Raw genomic sequence first — 17,277 nt, 5'->3', positions numbered from 1 at the left:
TGACGTCAAATAAAGGAAGTGAGTCCTTCGCTTAGCCAATCAGCTGTCAGTTTGAAAACAGAATCTTCTACGGGGGTGTCGTTCGTCACTAAAACAACCTAAGAGACCATCAGTCTGTCTCAGATGCGTTCCTTGTCTGCTATAGGTATAAATAAGCTGTTGACTCTCATCCAGATCAGAATTCACAGGGATATACAATAATACTGTCTATTGGTACGAAAGAGCCTAAACCTATTGAGCTCTTAAACTCTTGAGGTGAATCCGTGTCCCTGAATTTCATCATGACATTGGGTGTTGTACTCGCTTGCCTGCTGGCAACGTCGGCTTCAGTGGGTAAGTAGCGACGTACAGAGTTTGACTGTCCGGTATTTTAATTGTGCACTGATGATATTCTGTAAAACCTTCAGCTGTTTAAATGACGGGTCCGCTCCGAAACCAGTACATGAGTACCCTGGAATCCATCTATGATAGATGTATGTATACGATTGAATTACATATTCAAAGGTTGACGGGGAAGCCGAGTGGTTAAAGGGTTCGTTCGTCCCGCCGAAGCCCCGGGTTCTATTCCCCACAAATATTGCCCAACCTGAACCTACGCTTTAGTGACTGGCTATTCCATATTTGCTAGTGATACTCGCGTGATACTTTCATGACGTTAATGTTTGCTCCGCGCTCCGGAATTTCCTAATCAGCAATCCTTCTAATTATGAACCAAATATTGTTATTTATGGTCGTACCTGTGTAAACCGATTGTAATATATATATATTAACGTTTATGATATTTGTAAATCATGGATTCTGTGTTCCCATGCTAAGATATGGGGGCATTCAGGTGGGCCTGTTCTTAAAGCGTTGACTCATCAGGCCAAAGGTCTGGTTCGATTCCCGACTTGGATACAATGTTTGAAGTTCGTTCCTGGTACCATCCTTGATCGTACTGAAATAGTGTTTAAAGGGACGTCAATCCTTAACAACAGGAGCTGAATCGTCGCTGAAGCCATCGTCAGCGATGCAAAATGTTTCGGAACGTCTCATATGTGAATAAAGTGGAGGTGGCGTGGTTGTGTACACTATCAGTCGCCCCTGTTGCCATAGCAAACGTTGTTCATGATAACAATATGTCGCAGCTTACAGCAAACATGTTGCTCCTTCATCGGGACAAATTATATAATAGAACTTGTTTCGTCATTCAATTAAGGTCTATGCGATAAATAAGAAGTTGTCATTCATAAAGTCGTATGCCTCGTTATTTATTCACCAGCCATATCGTTCCAACAATATCAAAAAATATATCTTATCGTGTAAAATCGAATTTGCGATATGAAGGATACCATTAATATAATGTTTTTATATCAGAAAGTGAGAGAATTATATTAGCTTTTGTCAGGGTTAGGGTTAGGTTCAGTCATATTGATGAATATAGAACATCAACGAGTGTTTTTAATCCATAGTTAATATTTTGGGATTTACCATTGGTTAGCATTACGTATAACTACTAGAGACCAAAGTGTTGGCGGAACTCCTGCTGGGACATCATGCAGGAACTAGAGACACCGTAAGTCCCAATGATGCCAAGTAAGGTAGACCAGCTGTGGTTGTTAGTGGTCTGTAGCCTAGCTTCAATATAATTTATCCTAAATCTTCTGTTTTTAATACTGAAGTTGTTTCATTTATAATTGAATTGTGATATCTATATTACTGTTTTATTGCAAGTTGTCTACAAACATTTAATAGTAACTAAGTTAAACATTTTCTTAGTACTATGTGGCTGCAATATTGCCGTTGCGAAAATGCAGATGCAGGAAGCTAATGTATTGTAAGTCCCCATGCTCCCTAGTATGGTGATCTACCTTCAGTCGATGGTAATCTATAGCCTATTTTTATATTGTATTGTCATTATAGTTGAAATATTTTAGATTTAATTACTAGTTTTAAATGAATAGCTGTGATGCACTAGTAGTTTTACTGTTCTTCGTCAACAGGCTTTTATTTTCTATCTTTATTTATCTTTGATATAATTATTTAACTACTTGTATTTATTGTGAATGTCCAACATTTCTCGTCACTGCATGGATGAAATATTGCCGAGGTGACGTTAAATTCTTACTCACTCACTCACTCTAATGGGCACGTGGGACATTAACTGTAGGATCAAAGATGTGTCTTGCTATCAGTGTTTCTGCATGCCACGACACAGTTCCAAAAGTAGGAGACCCGTGAAGGTCCGGGTTAGAATGAACTTTCAGTAACCCATGCTTGTCGTAAGAGGCGACTAACGGGATCGGGTGGTCAGGCTTGCTGACTTGGTTGACACATGTCATCGGTTCCCAATTGCGCAGATCGATGCTCATGATGTTGATCACTGGATTGTCTGGTCCAGACTCGATTATTTACAGACCGCCGCCATAGAGCTGGAATATTGCTGAGTGTGGCGTAAAACTAAACTCACTCAATCCATAAGTAGGAGCCAGGGTCAACAAAAACTAGTCAATTGTTCAAATAAGTTTATTTTACGTGTGTACATGTATGTAGCCACACAATATGGAAACTTGTCACGGGAGTGTCTCCATCCCTGTTTCTCTCTGAAAGTAAACAGCAAGTGATGAGTGACATTTCTAAACTTGTTTCATCAGAAATTGAAGAAAAAGAATTTAGTAAATAGTCAACAGTTATTTTTTTGGTCCTAATTAGCCTTGATAATGTCTGTAAGTTTGTGAGCTCCGTAGTAATGCTGGTTGGTTTAAGTTAAGTGAAAAAAGCACCTTCAGGTCACTTCAGCAGTTCAGCTGCCATGATATTAACACGGACGGCAGATAAAGAGACGCTGACCATGTCCACCAACTCCTGCCTCTCGAAACAGTGGAAGTCTTGATGAACTTACGGCGGCGGTTGATGAACATTTTACATTGGCTCTCGATACATCCACTTTAGAATAGATCATTGTGCAAGTCAGTGAGCACGGGCTAGGCTGACATCAGTTATTTCATAAACAAGTTCACATAACCACTAACACCCGGCAACCTCACTGATTTTAGTGCTCTATTCATTTGACCTTCACATATGTGTTGATAGCCGAGACATTGAGACAAACGGCCTTGTGGAAGCTTGAAGCTGAGTGGAAGAGATGACTTTGTGTGATGGCCATTAAGTGCCTAACTCTAAGAGCTGGGTTAACATGGTACACAACCTAACAAAATTACTCGAATCGGTACTTTAATGAGAAAGTTTAATCCCAAATATTACATGCGTTACATTTGCCCACTTTCTAAGTGGCAGCATGGACTTGTCGTAATTAGGGATGTAACGATTCATCGAACTTTCGATATCTTGCAATTGCTGAGTCTCCGATAGCAATTAATCGATGGTAGAAACGAAAAACTGTCGATGCATCGATAGTATGTGTGGCTATCAATAGTTTAGTTATTGACTTCCGTTGATTGCGTAGCGCAAAATACGGGATGTTTGGGTTCAGACTTGCAGCTTCATTGAGTTTATGTTGTAACTGTTTTACTTTATCTGGGTTTCAAGTTTGTTGTCAGTTATTAAAAGAGACTGAAACGTAGCGCTTCAAATCATCAATGAGAAAAACACTATTGCAATGTTTGGGTTCAGTTGTTTCCCCTCAATAGTCACCCCGAGTTGTAATGACGCAGTGCGGAAACATTCATTTCCACACCTTCCATACATAGGTGCACCGTCAACAATGGCTCTGAGTATATTGAAACTGTTGGGTATGTTGTAACTGTTTACTTTATCTGGGATTCAAGTTGTTGTCAGCTATTAAAAGAGACTGAAACTACTTCAACTTGTTTTTATTTAATATAAAACTATATCATTCATTCATTCGGGGAATGTCTTCAAATCAGACAACTCAATGAGAAAAACACTATTGCTATAGTATTGCAATTAGTTGGTCGCAATAGACTATCGCTATCGCAATAGTTGTTTCCCCCTCAATAGTCACCCCGAGTTGTAATGACGCATGTGCCGAAACATTCATGTTCCACACCTTCCATACATAAGTTCTTCTACACTCACAGCTGTCGCATTCATTGCGGTCGGTACATATGTCTGAAATATGAACGTGCCTCTTTAGCACCACAGTACATTTACAACTCTCAGTAGTGTGAGTAGCTAGATTCTGCCATGTGCTGAATCCCTACAATTATCCAAATAGGCCGTGTGATATTACTGGCTGAGTTTGGTTTTACGCCGCTTTTAGCAATATTCCAGCAACATCACGGCGGGCCGTGTGATATTAAGCTACCGAAGCACCAAAACGGACGTTAGTGATTGGGAGAAGTGACCATTTTTTGTAGACATGAGTGGGTTAGATCTCTCTTGTGTGTTCTAGTTTGCTGCTTCGCTCAGAGTGCTGGTTGGAATCACGGATGGGACTCAACACGAAAACGGTACTGGAATTTTGTACTTTACTTTGTTTAATCCCAAATATAACACGTTAAATTTAACAACTTTCTAAAAGGCATTGTGTATTCTTGTCGTTACGCCTTTGGTCTCTTTCTGTTATAGGACAATCTTTCCAAATGCTTACATAATACGTTCACGAATCAAATTTGCCTACTACGGTTATTTTCATAGATCATTATTGTGTTAAATGACATACTTGTAAGACAGGAACCAGATGTGGGTGCAACCATACAGGTGCAAATCCAATCAGAGCAGACAAGTCTTGCGGAATCGTCACAGGTCACAGTGCTTTGAATACACACACTATCATCTATGCAGCCCTTGCTGTAGATCACAGCTAATGCAAAGAAAGAAGCAACATGTTAACATTTGGGCCACATGATTCTCTATGGAGCACGTGAGTCACACCTTTTAACATCATTTCTTTGTATTACGCAAGTGAATAAATGAGCGTGTTTGGCAGGCTGGACAGTAGAAAGTCTTTTGGGCTTCATTCTGCAGCCCATGAAGAACATGGAGTGTTTCACTCGGCAAGTGCCTTTGTTCAAACTTCAGATTAATTTCTTATTTTATACTTACCTGCTTCACGACAAATGCATTTTCCTCCTAGTTCACAAGAAGCCTACTTTATGTACCACTGAATGAAAAGTGTTAACACAATAGCAGTATCTGTCATTTGTGTGCGCTGCGCATGAACAGAAACTCATAATTCCTTCGAAAAGTAACCAATCAGGGTTGCCCAAGTAAGCGGGGAGGTTTGGTAGGACCATACTTACTTGTGAAGCAGGTAAGTATAAAAAAAAGGAACTTACTCTAAATTTTCTATTCATGTAACTTAACAACAATTGCAGGATAATACCACTGCTCGGAGGTGGGAACTAATGATATAATGCACAGTGCAAACTCGCAAGACCTCTGAATAAAATGAACCATCTCAAATTACAGATACACCACGACAGATACACAAAGGTACCCTTGGGCTACCTGCTATAGGAAAACGCCAGAGCTGACAACCCTAGAGCCCACTGGCGCCCGGGATATTTGAGCTGTCAGCGCCACGCGAATCACAAACTGTGTGAACTAACAGAGAGAGTAGGGATGGTATAGGCTCAAGTTTAGTCATGCCGATCTCCATTCTCTATAAACCACAGAACACAATGTAAGTAAACAAATACTGTGTCACAGTGTTTGTTTATTTAACAAACGACAAACACTGTCCAGGGAGGTCAGTCCATCCAGATCATGAGCCGCAAGATCACGAAGGTGGTGGATTGCGAAGGTGGTGTCTCCGGACCAGAAACTGCCTCTCATGATGTCTGATACAGAGATGTTAGAATGCAAGGCCATGGTCGCCACAACAGCTCAAACCTGATGAGGGTTGGACTGAGACGACAGCGGAAGTCCAGCTTTCTTATGAGCCCCTATAATACAGGATTTGATCCAATTCGCAATCTTGTTCTTTCCCATTTCTGGCTAGTCGAAAGGAGTAGTCTCCTGTGAGAGGAGCACAGGGAAAGATCTGTGTACGATCTACACCTTTGGTCTCTTTCTGTTATAAGACAATCTTTCCAAATGCTAGTCGAAAGGAGTAGTCTCCTGTGAGATGAGCACAGGGAAAGATCTGTGTACGATCTACGCCTTTGGTTTCTTTCTGTTATAGGACAATCTTTCCAAATGCTTACATAATTACGTTCACGAATCAAATTTGCTTACTACGGTTATTTTCATAGATCATTATTGTGTTAAATGACATACTTGTAATACAGGAACCAGTTGTGGGTGCAACCATACAGGTGCAAATCCAATCAGAGCAGACAAGTCTTGAGGAATCGTCACAGGTCACAGTGCTTCGAATACATACACTATCATTTATGCAGCCCTTGCTGTAGATCACAGCTAATGCAAAGAAAGAAGCAACATATTAACATTTGGGCCACTTGATTCTCTATGGAGCACGTGAGTCACACCTTTTAACATCATTTCTTTGTATTACGCAAGTGAATAAATGAGCGTGTTTGGCAGGTTGGACAGTAGAAAGTCTTTTGGGCTTCGTTCAGCAGCCCATGAAGAACATTCCCATTTCTGGCTAGTCAAAAGGAGTAGTCTCCTGTGAGAGGAGCACAGGTAAAGATCTGTGTACGATCTACATAGAAGCCCAACCTGGGCACAGGGAAAGATACTCCTCATCTTGAAGACTCCATACAGACGCAAGGGAAGAAATAAAGTATTCCCTAGGGGGCTGTGACGGGAGTTCGTTCCTGGTTATGAAATCCATGAAAAGACCCAACTGAATACTGCAATGTGCCTTACTCTCAACCTTCACCTGTGTGGCATCAGTGGCGTGAATCTCAGATGAGTGAGTGAGTTAGTTAATATTTATAGTCACATCAGCAATATTTCAGACATATCGTGAATATCAGATGATCAAGGTCACCAGGAAGGACACTAGGAACACCGTCTTCGTCGTAAGATGAAGAAGAGTAGCATCTTCAAGTGGTTCAAATTGGTTCATCTGCCAGGTGAGAACCACTGTTAACTGTCAAGATGGAGGCCGAAACCTGTTCACCTAGTCTTCCTGGTGGAATTTGTTGAGGATACTTTTAGGGCCCTCGAATGAGAGGCACCAGCTTTAGACAGCACAGAACCCACAGCAGAGAGAAGTGGTGATCTATGAGCTTTCATTTGTTCCAGGGGAAAAGAAAGAAGATTTAAACCTGAGCAACTGAAGACGAGGAGGCAACGATTTGCCGAGACTTACAGTAAGTAAAAAATGAAGTCCACTGCTTGTCATAGAGCTTCCTTGAGTCCACTGCCAGAAACTCCACGTTGTTCATGTGAAGACCTTATTGTTCTTCTGCCAAAAACCAGGCTGTGGTTGACCCATCCCACCTTTGGAAGAACGCGTCCATGAAAACATGGTGAATAGACTCGAATGGCATCAGGGAGATGCCACTTAGGACATTCGATGGTTGGAGCCACCATTCTAGGTACTACAGGAGACTGCGGGGACAAGGGATCTGGACAAAAAGTTCCTTGTAATCGACCCAAGGAGTCAGAAACTTCTGAAGTGGTCTGAGCATTAGGCATCCTCGGGACATCAGATCCTGAGCGGAGGTGAGAAGGCCAAATAGGAGTTGCCACTCTCTCAACCTGAGGGAGGTGTGAAGCGCCAGCTGGATTAGGGGTTAGTAGGTGTGAAGACTCTTTTGGGGAACTACCAGAGGATCAAGGTCCATCTGGCGGTGACACCCCATGGAGATGAGTGACTGACACAGAGTGAGGTCCGACTTGTCAAAGTTGATGACTCATCACAATCGATGAAAAAGACTGACGATGAAGTCTCTCTGTCTAACAAGCAACAGTGGACAAAGTCTACCGCCTCCTTGGTGTAGTGTTTAGAGCGTCCGCCTGGAGAGCGGAAGGTTGCGGGTTCGATCCCCGACCGCGTCATCGATCCCCTGTCTGGCGCTGGGCATTAATGGGTACGCACTGGTATCTCAGTGAGCTAGCTCAGTGAGCTAGCTCTATAAAACCAGCTTCAGTCTGGGCTAGTACAAGCAGCCGCACATACACATACACACGCATGCACTTCGTCATATGAGCGAAATATTCTCAAGCACGACGTTAAACCCAATTTCACATCACCTCACAAATCGAGGCACATCTCGATGGGGATGCCGGCCTCATGCAAATAACCCCTTACTGGTTGTGTCATCCTGGTAAATAGATACGGGGCCATTCACATTCTAAATGGCAGCACCTACCACTGGTAGTGATGTCCTTGGAAGATGAAGCGCAGGAGCTTGTGATGTGGTGGAAAGATCAGAATGTGCAGGTAAGCACCCCGAACGTCTAAAGAGATCATGATGCGGATCGTCCACATACTTTTTCTTGAAGACCTTCAAGTTGTGGATGATACTCAGCTTGGTTGAATGAAGAAGATTGGACTGTAAAACCAGGGAGTGATGTCGTGGGGACTTAGAACTTCCATGGCATCTTTGTCCACAAGCAACTGAAGTTGTGACACAGCCTGAAGCTGCTTGTCTGGTGCTAGGGGTGCCTCTATTGCCCGGGTGGTCAAGGGTAGAGACACCATGAGCGGAAATATGTACCCTGAATCTAAAACCGAGAAGATGAAGGCGTCATCTCAAATCTGATGCCAGTTGGGTAGGAACGTCGACAGACGACTGCCAAGCTTCACATCCTCCAGAAAACCGGATCTCCCGTGCTGCTAACATCTGAGCACAATGCTCGCCAATTCTTCCAATAAAAGCTTATCAGTAACTTAGGGGCTTGTTCAGGTAAGTCCGATTCCACCAAATTTGAACTGTTACCCAGGGCATCGCAGGTGTGCATTATCTGTTCACTGGCAAGATCTTATCCAAAGCTCTAAATGTGACTGGATCCACTTGGAGTAAATCTGCAATGACCTGGATCTCCTCTGAAGATAGAACATAGGGAGGAGAATCCAGAATCTCATCACCAGAAGCTCGATCCGGAGAAGCGCCTAGCCAAGACAGATGGACAACCAATGGAAAGAGGCATACACTCAATCCTCATCCTCAACAATGGGCACCAAGGGGATGATGGGAGTCGTAGAAGAGTCGGTAGTCAAAGACTGAAGACAAGGTTTAGGTGGCGCCAACAATGAAGACACCCGCACTGTGGTGGTGTCCAGCTGCCTCTGAAAACCAGCAAACCGTCAATCCAACATGGCCTCGAAATCTTTAAAAAATCGCTCAAAGTCTGGACGACAACAGCTGGTGACCTGGGAAGTGGCGGCAAGTGACAGGTGACGACTGGCGCTGGCACTAGGTGAGCTCCTTTGGACAAATGGAGGCCTTAAACAGTAGACTAGGACTGGACGAAATCTGGGGCCAGACCTGCGCCAACCTGATCTGTGAGGAAAGCGACCGTGACTAGAGTGGCCCCAACCTGACGACCTGCACCCAACAAAAGGTGATTCTGAACAAAAGGATTTGCGTTTCCTCGTAGATGACTGGTGCTGCTCAGGTGACTGGTGCTGGACAGAAGACTGGCACTGCTCTGATAACTGGCATTGGGGCCCACATGCTGGCGCTGATCAGTAGACTGGTGCCAGTCAGGTGCTCCTCTGATAACTGGCGCTGGTCTATATGCTGGCGCTGCTCAGCTAGCTGGCGCTGATCTGTAACTGGCACCAATCAGAACACCGGCGCTGGTCACGCTGGTCTAACGAGCCGCACAGATCCGATGACTGTCACTGGTCTGACGACTGGCGCTTAGAGAATGCCTGGCGCTTATCTGAAAGCTGGCGCCTATTCAGCAACTGGCGACGATCCAAAGCTAAAGCCTGGTGCTGATCCAAAGGTGTGTTGTCTCGGCCAGACGACTCAACTGAAGATGAATCGCGCCGATGCTCCTTGTGTCTAGACTGCTGTTGCTGGCGCTTCTTGATCTTGACCACCCTGAGATAAGCTGCAAACTCCTGGTCTGTAAGGTAATCACACTCAGGGCACTTATCCTCCTTTGTGCACGTCCTGTCCAAGCAGTCGGGACACCAGCCATCTGGATCCTTTCCACTATTGGGGAGTTGACAGCTGTCACACTTGGTGGTGAACTCTGACTCTGAAGGCTCAAGTAATAGGTCTGCCATCTTCGACTAAGCAACCAGTAAACAAACTGATCGAACACGCAACGTGACAGAAAACACGAATCTAATACCAAAATATAGTTGTGAAACAATCAAACTTGAAACACAAATGACAGATACTACTATTGTCATCACACGTTTCTTTCAGTAGAACATAACGTGGGCTTGTAATGAACTAAAAGGAAAATGCTTTTGTAGTGGGGAATAGTAAGTTAAAAGAATATGCCTCCGTTCACACAGATGAGTACACGATTGGGTTTCCATAAGAGTGGGATCGGTACATGATTCGGTTCACGTAAGTGAGTGAGTGAATGAGTATGGTTTTACGCCGCCTTTATCACTTGTCCATCAATATCACGGCGGGGGACACCAGAAATTGGCTTCACACATTGTACCCACGTGGGGAATCGAACCCAGATCTTCGGCCTGATCCGGGTTCACAAGGCTACCCCTTATAACTCTACCCGTGAAGGGGCGGTGGGGTAGCCTAGTGATTAAAGCGTTGGCTCGCCATTTCGAAGACCCGGGTTCGAATCCCCACATGGGTACAATATGTGAAGCCCATTTCTGGTGTCCCCCGCCGTGATGTTGCTGGAATATTGCTAAAAGCGGCGTAAAACCAAACTCAGTCAGTCCGTCTACCCGTGAAGGTCCGGGTTAGAATGTGCCTTCAGTAACCCATGCTTGTCGTAAGAGGCGACTAACGGGATCGGGTGGTCAGGCTCGCTGACTTGGTTGACACATGTCATCGGTTCCCAATTGCGCAGGTCGATGCTCATGATGTTGATCACTGGATTGTCTGGCCCAGACTCGATTATTAACAGACCGCCGCCATATTGCTGAGTGCGGCGTAAAACTAAACTCATTCACTCACTCACCCTTTTAACTCAAACTCACAGCTCACAGAAAAATCACTTCTCATTTCGTTTCACATAAGGGATTAAAACACTTGGTAATGTAAAAATCTGAAATGTGAAACGAAATGAGAATTGATTTTACTGTGCGCTGAGTTTGAGTGACTAATGTTCGCTGGAAATAACTTATTTTCCTTGATTAATTGAATGTGACTGATGACTGATAAATTTGTTCACTCAAATTAATTGACTGATCTTGCATAAACATTTATCATAAATGTATAAATATCTCCAAATGGCAACAGACTACAGTATACCCTGGTTATAATGCCACCGTTTGTCCAGGAGAAAATAGGGCATTATATCCAGGGTGGCATTATACCCAGGTAGAACAGTTAGCGGCCCTATGCAATCAACAAGATGATTGAGCTGATGTCTCTTGTAATGAGCCTTGAATGACTGGATAATCCCAGCATCTAGGGGCTGCAGGTGACTTGTTGTTGGAGGTGAAGGAAGTGTATTGTCACATGTGTTATCCTATTTGGGATTACATGACTACATGCACTTAAAGCAGTAATGAGTTTAGGCAATTAATTTGAGTCATGTCAATTAACCAATTAAGGTATTATACTACATGCAGCCAGTGTAATTGGCATTATAACCAGGGGAAAATGACTTTTTGTTCCAAAAACCATTGGCATATGGCATTATATCTAGTTTGGCATTATAACCAGGGTATCATATAGGCAGGAAATCCGTTCTGGCAAAAACGTGGCACTATATCCTGGGTGGCATTATAACCAGGGTGGCATTATAACCAGGGTGCACTGTATATCATTTCCGCGATGGCTCAAGACCGGTTACCACAAAAGAACTCTTAATTCTTTCCCACTTCTCGCGGTGGTAAATATTTGTGCGTTCATGGCTACATGTATAGATTAAATAAGAGGAAGGCAGGAGAGTGGATCTTCTGGAGATGTCTCTCAAAAGACTGCAGTGCAACAACATCATCTATTGACAACGCTGTGGTTAGGCTCCCTACAGCACACAATCATGAACCCGTGAAGATCCTCGTTAGAATTGATCTTCAGTAACCCATGCTTGTCGTAAGAGGCGACTATCTGGATCGGGTGGTCAGGCTCGCTGACTTGGTTGACATATGTCATCGGTTCCCCATTGCGCAGATCGATGCTCATGCTGTTGATCACTGGATTGTCTGGTCCAGACTCGATTATTTACAGACCGCCGCCATATGGCTGGAATATTGCTGGGTGCGGCGTAGAACTCAACTCATTCACTCACTCACAATCATGAACCAATGAATAATGTGCTGTACTGCCTTTGGGTCCATTGGCGAATGTAACTTTTAATTTTGCATATATTATAATACCTCACATTGAAATTGTAAAACATTGTATTGAAAAGATACGCATTGCAAATCATAATCTATTCACAATTTTCAGTATCAACATCATTTAATTTACCGAGGTTGTTTATTGGTTTTAATCTAATTTATTTTTCATTTCAGGTTGAAGATTTCTGAATGGATGTCCTTGCAGACATGCCTTACGACCAGAGATGTTCGCAGTTTGCCAATTACTAGACGACAAACTGGGTAAAAAGAGAATCTTCCTTCATGGAACCACCACGACGCAGACGGGCCCAGAACAAACAACAGTCTAGAGAGGTGGCATGATCGAATCAAGATCGTTGGCAAAGCCCACCCCAGTATATTCGAAATTGTCAAGTTTTTGACTGATGAACAGAAATTCAACGAGTTGACAATGGTGCAATACAGTGCTGGACAGAAACTTCCCCCAAGAAAAAGAAGTACCAGGATCTGCAGAGAGAAATTGCACTCGGTCATTCAATATATTGTGTACTCTCCTCGCGCATCCAAGACACAGGTGCACCTTGTTCTCATGCTCCTTATCAAGTTCATAACGAAAGCTTGCGGAATCGCATTCCATTCCTCTACTAGAGCTCTGCGGAATCATGGGAGATCCGCTGGTGCTAGGTGACCTGTGTACACACGTCGACCAAGTTCATCCCAGGCATGCTCAATTGGGTTGAGGTCTGGTAACCAGGCTGGCCACTCCATCGGCTCTTCACCCTGCTGCCTAAGGAATTCTGTGACAATACTGGCCCCATGAGGCTTAGTCTGTCTCACAGTCCCTGAACCACATTTTTTCCCCTACTGCCAAGCTCTCTCTGCAGTGCTAAAGCCCTAAATAAAGCAAGTCTAGATTTCCTCAGGTTCTGAATCTCTGGTCTCCTTAGGGCTCCTTTTCAATATAAATGGGCTTGTTTGTTACTATCAAAATTATATATATTCAGAGACTAAGCATTAGTCTACATGAGGCCTAGCGTAATCGTCTAGCAGTAAAGTGGGTCAACCATAAAATCCATGCATCGCTTGCAGGGATGGTACTGCTATAAGAGCCATAACGCTGTCCGATAAGATACCCACGAGCAGTGTAGTACGTCCAGTAGGAGGTATCCTTGCCCAAACCATAATGCCTATAGCCTGACCACTTTCAGTAAGTATAAAAAAAGCCTCGTTTATAATGACCTGCACATGCAAATCATTGAAATTAAGCGGCAGGTGAAGTTCCACATAGACAATATAAACAAAGAAAATGTGCCAAAAGTATTGGACTTTAAAGGACGTAATAATGACATTTCAACGGCCTGATGTGTTTTTCCATACTGTTAAGAAAGTTTGTAAAACATTCAGTTGTATATATTTCAAACAAATACGAAGATTTTACAACTTTTGAGAAATAGTGTTACCAATAGCTTCACCCTTCATTAATGACGCAGAGTATATATTGGGATAAATACAATAGGTGTACATTTATATCTTGTAGGAGCATTTAATACCATGATAAGTATACGTTAGCACCCTCCTCAAGGGTGATATGGATTTAAACGCTCGAGCCGTCAGGCGAGAGCGTTGAATCCACATCACCCGCAGAGGGGGGGTGCTAACCTACTTATACCACGAGGGCGCCGCATGGACTCGTACATTGCTTGTTGCTCGTGCGTTTCCTGCACCGACCAGGTCGTTATCCACATATCAACCTCTGCACGTGCAGACAGAAGGTTGATACGCAGAAAATCAACCCGCCGGAACAATGGACATAACACACCCTAGTGGTATAAGTAAGACAGCTTTTCTTTTTGTGTCCGTTAGGACGACCTTTAGCGCTATGTGTGCTAAAGGTGCTGTCAGGCCTCGATTTGGGGAATTAGCTATAGGGAGCAAGCCTTGAAACCTTGAAACAAGAAAGGAGCCAGAGCTATGAGATCCAGGGTTTATTCAAGCAAGTGTCTTGCATGACATTCAAAGTACATCAATTCATACATAATAATTACATACAATAATAGAAATAGTAATCAATGATATCCTAATACAGTTTATACCTAAGTCCGGTAATACAAGCAATGTGTGGTACATCAGGGTACGTACGGTAACTGCTTACAGAAACATAATACAAATAATACAACATTTTCTTGAGTAACTACGGTACTGATAAATAACATAACCTGACGGATAAATTAATCATCAACAACAATTGCAAAGAACAAATACTGAGTGGAGCGCCCAACAGTTTACTTACAGCATGTAGTGCCTAGTTCATTAACTGTTGTGCGGATTTGTGACTATTACGTTATGTCCCGCCTAATGCGTTAACTACGGTAGCGATTTATGACAATTACGGTATGTAGTGCCTATTGCGTTAACTACTGTAGGAATTTATGACTATTAGGGTATGTTGCGCTTAGTGTATTGACTACGGTAGGAATTTACTATTATTACGGTATGTCGCGCTTAATGCATTAGCTACGGTAACGATTTATGACTTGTGTAAGTAATTTCCGTTATCAACAAACATGCCTTGAGCAAATACGGTAAACGGCGCGAAGTGCTCAGAATTGACATATACCATTTAACTCCGGTATTGACTGTATGCATTCTAACTGTAATGTTAACATATATTTTCTCAATACAATAATTTCGCTAGATACGGTAAGTGGAACTAGAGAGTGATATAAATATGTGTAACTACGGGGACAGACGATATAGTTTTAGCTAGAGTCCTACTTTGTCCCATCCTGAATTATTTGGGTGACTACGGTAAATGTATTTCAACGGCGATGTTGCTATTGGCAACGTGTAATATCGACATATACGGAGTTAAGCCATGACCTAGAATATATGTAATGCTGTAGTGCTACATTTTGTGCTTTACAAAACAAGACAGTAACTTAGTTAAATGAATATGTAATAATGTACCAGGACGGCGCTGTTGTTATTGGCTACGCGAATTTCTTAAATTACGGAGCTAAACCAATACGGAACGAAGACTGTAATTGCAAACTACACGGATTTGAATGTATATTTTCTGGTAATATGAAGAGTAGACAATACCATTTTCTACTGATTACGGTAATGTGATTCGCGTATAAACTGTTCTGTACGGTATACAACTGCACGCGGAACGAAACGTTTAATACATCATTATTCAAATTCTTATAGTGTTGGTGAAATATCAAAACACAAATGTTGGCTGTTATACCTATCATGTGAGCGCGTATCTGAGGTAAATCTACACGAATATCATTTGATCGGCGGACTATAGTAAAATACATAAACTTCGTCTTTGCTGGAATTGATTGTATAAACTCTCGGAACTGTTTTTGTGACTAAGCTACTAGAATCTAGACTACTGAACGAGAATCTAACCTGCATATACAGAACTAACACGCAAATGAATAAAACAAGACAAAAGACTGGGAATACACTCATGTGTGTCGAAACATAGAAAAGAACTATTCGTTTGTACATGAAAAACATAAACTTGAGGAGCCCACGACGCAATGTGCATAAATAAATATCCCTGGGTAGTGCCTAATAATTAATCGGTTATCTAGAACTAGCATTTGCAATGACAAAGCGCTCCAATGTTGTAGGAATGTTTCTAACCTAACTCTAACATTTTCTAGACGATAATTGCAAAGAAATAACAAGTTAAACAAGACTAAAGTTTAAATGTTTCTTACCTTGAAACAAGAAAGGAGCCAGAGCTATGAGATCCAGGGTTTATTCAAGCAAGTGTGCCTGAGATGGAAGAACCCAGGATTTTATACCCCACAGCTCTGCTCGTTTGTCATTATCAAGTTTCTATAAAGTTGAAGTTTCCATATGCGTTATCTACCCTATGCTGACAAAGTATACTACACGAGGTGGGTGGTAAGAAGATGATTACCTAACAAGGTTTGATTTTCTTTATGGTGTAGCCACGGTCAGCTTGCGCCAGCTGCTTAACAAAATATCTGTCAGCGCCTGACCATGGCATTTACGACAGGACAAAGAGGATGGCATGATGGTAATCTCGACTGACCTGTGCACATGTACATACGTAAGATCCGCCGACGTGGGGAGATGTAATTGACATTTACTGATGGCATTGAGAATTGAGGGTCCTGCCCTGAGGGGGGGTTTAAGATAAAAGGGCTACACCGAATGATTGCTGAATACATTAAACAGACAAAGGGGATAGAATTTCGGTGCACTCTGGAAATATATGGAAACAATAATGTTGTTTGAATATATGAAGTTTTAGAGAAACTTATTGAAATGGTTTACTCTATGACATAAGTATAGGTTAGCACCCTCCTCAAGGGTGATATGGATTTCAACGCTCGAGCCGTCAGGCGAGAGCGTTGAATCCACATCACCCGCAGAGGGGGGGGGTGCTAACCTACTTATACCACGAGGGCGCCGCATGGACTCGTACATTGCTTGTTGCTCGTGCGTTTCCTGCACCGACCAGGTCGTTATCCACATATCAACCTCTGCACGTGCAGACAGGAGGTTGATACGCAGAAAATCAACCCGCCGGAACAATGGACATAGCACACCCTAGTGGAATAATGTGCGATAACTGCATCTGTTGTATCATATTTGTTGGCAAAGCATGTGCAACAACATGGAGAGTTCTTATCTTATAAACAACGGCTTGCCTGAAAAATGCTTTAAGATCCAGTTTGGAAAAGGAGCAATTCGGATGAACAATTGCTATTGTTCTATGTTTTGGTAAACATCAAATCCCAACTAATGTGCTGGTCAACAATAATAATATATGAATGCTGATGTACGCATATTGACTCACCTATGACAGTGCTGACAATGACGAGAAACAGTGAAACTTTCATGTCTGATCGTGGGGCGAAATACTTTCACAGTAATGTATTCATACGGTTCATCCTCTTAGATACCTGTGTTCCGTGAAACCTGCACCAATCACGTGAGTCACGGTGTTCTGATGTACAGCAGCTTCTAGTCCCGGGGAATGC

The 17,277-nt window shown here is 42.7% G+C and overlaps 1 long non-coding RNA gene across 1 annotated transcript; it reads right to left on the bottom strand.

Annotated features, from left to right (window-relative positions):
- Nucleotides 1-4,015: 4,015 nt before the first annotated feature.
- Nucleotides 4,016-17,195, bottom strand: LOC124280196. Its single transcript, XR_006899611.1, has 3 exons — nt 17,094-17,195; nt 4,625-4,765; nt 4,016-4,071 (listed from the first exon to the last, which is right to left on the bottom strand). It is a non-coding gene; the product is annotated as an uncharacterized LOC124280196 (long non-coding RNA).
- Between the last annotated feature and the right edge of the window lie 82 nt (nt 17,196-17,277).

Source organism: Haliotis rubra, unplaced genomic scaffold (assembly GCF_003918875.1).
Source record: "Haliotis rubra isolate DU_JTF1 unplaced genomic scaffold, ASM391887v1 Scf262, whole genome shotgun sequence".
NCBI classification, from domain to species: Eukaryota; Metazoa; Mollusca; class Gastropoda; order Lepetellida; family Haliotidae; genus Haliotis; species Haliotis rubra.
Note: the sequence above shows the minus strand (reverse complement) of the source record. Positions and strands in the feature narration are given on the sequence as shown.